Below are 1,874 nucleotides of genomic sequence, written 5' to 3' on the forward strand. Positions count from 1 at the left end.
TTATTTCTTCCCTGGCTCTGTTTCAGTTCCCTTTTTGGTCCAACATCTCCTTTTAAAAGCCCATGCTTTTTGTATTCCACATTATTCTTCTGAGTAAAGACTCTCCTGCTGAATGATCCTATATGATGATTCCATATGTTCAACAATGTCTTTTATATTTTTTTAAAGACACATTTATTCAGTGTCAAAATCAGACTATTACATTTAGCAATCAATAGCATGGGTGCAAAAAAAAAAAATCTACATTAAAACCCTTTTGTTGGAATGCTTTATACTTTCCATAAAACAGAAACTGAAATAACCTGTTATGCAATTAGTCACAAATACAGTGCTCGCTTCAGCAGCACATATACAATTAGTCATGAACACAGTCCTTAGGATTTTTGCCCATGCACATGAGTATTATCTAAAATATGTCTTCTTTGTAGCAGAGAGGCCCTGCCACCACTACACTTGGCTGGGTTCACAAATCTGTTGTAACCTATAGCTTCCCTGTTACTTCTCTGGCTCTCCTCTCCTGCTAAGCTTTGTTTCCTGGCAGTAATTAAAACCTTTTGCCACTGCCATAGCTACTGCTGCTGCTGGAACCACCAGAGCCACCTTGGTTCGTGGTTTGGCAAAGAACAGGCCTCTACCACCACAGGGGCCAGAGCTTCTGCCTCCAAAATTTCCTCCTTTCACGGTTCCAAAATGTGAGGATTGACTGCTGTAATTGTCAAAATCATTATAGCTTCCGCCACCTCCAAAGTTGCTGTCTCTGCCTCCCCTGCTGTTATAGCTATGATAGCTGCCATTTCCACCATAGCCACTGCCCTGGTTTTCATTACCTTGTCCACCACTTCCATAGTCTCTGCTTCCTCCAGAGTAACCAGGGCCACCTACTCCATAACCACCATCCATTATAGTCATCCCCTCTGCCACTATATCTACCACCACCTAGACTGCCACCAAAGCCACCTCACCCACTGAAGTTTCCTCCATGACCAAAGTTGTCATTCCCAACAAAACCACCTACACAACCACCACTAAAGTTTCCAGAACCACTTCGACCTCTTTGGCTGGATGAAGCACTAGTCATCTCTTGCTTAGATAGGGCTTTCCTTATTTCACAGTTGTGGCCATTCACAGTATGGGATTTTTGAATGACAATCTTGTTTACAGAGTCACGGTCATCAAATGTTACAAAAGGAAAACTTCTCTATTTGTCACTGCCTCAGTCAGTCATGACCTCAATCACTTTAATTTTCCCATACTACTCAAAATAATCTCTTAGATGATGTTATCCAGTGTCTTCTTTAATGCTACCAACAAAAATCCTTTTCACAGTTTAGTAGGTACCAGGTCTTTGAGAAATCTTCTCTTGAGATAGTCTTATTTGGTTCCACAAATCTTCCATGGACCTTGTCTGGCCCTGCATTCATGGTTGCATCTACTTCCTCCACAGCAGCATATGTGACAAACCCAAAACCTCTGGAGCACTTGGTTTTGGGATCTCTCATTACCACACAGTCTGTAAGAGTTTCCCCATTGCTCAAAACGGCTTCTCAGACTCTCATCGATGAAAGCTCAAACCTCCAATGAAGAGCTTCAGCAGCTGTTCAGGCTCTTTGGGAGACTCAGATTTAGACATGACTGCAGTGGGAAGGGAGACTCTAATGATGCTTACTCTGCAGCGCCCACAGGCAGAAAGGAGTTATCTAATGAACTTATCTCTCAACTATGTCCTTTATGCTGATAATCCATTACTTAGCTCTAGTCCCAATCTTTCCCCTGAACTTCTTACATATATTCAATTACCATTGTATATATGTTTCTGATTGTTATCAAGATAACAAAGAAGCAATCCCAAAAAATCAAAAACAAAACTTACTATC

The 1,874-nt window shown here is 41.4% G+C and overlaps 1 pseudogene; it reads right to left on the minus strand.

The window, feature by feature from the left end:
- Window positions 1-457: 457 nt before the first annotated feature.
- Window positions 458-1,630, minus strand: LOC106005016 (annotated as a pseudogene).
- Window positions 1,631-1,874: the final 244 nt, after the last annotated feature.

Source organism: Mustela putorius, unplaced genomic scaffold (assembly GCF_011764305.1).
Source record: "Mustela putorius furo isolate JIRA1106 unplaced genomic scaffold, ASM1176430v1.1 tig00000145_pilon_pilon_pilon, whole genome shotgun sequence".
In the NCBI taxonomy this organism is placed as follows: Eukaryota; Metazoa; Chordata; class Mammalia; order Carnivora; family Mustelidae; genus Mustela; species Mustela putorius.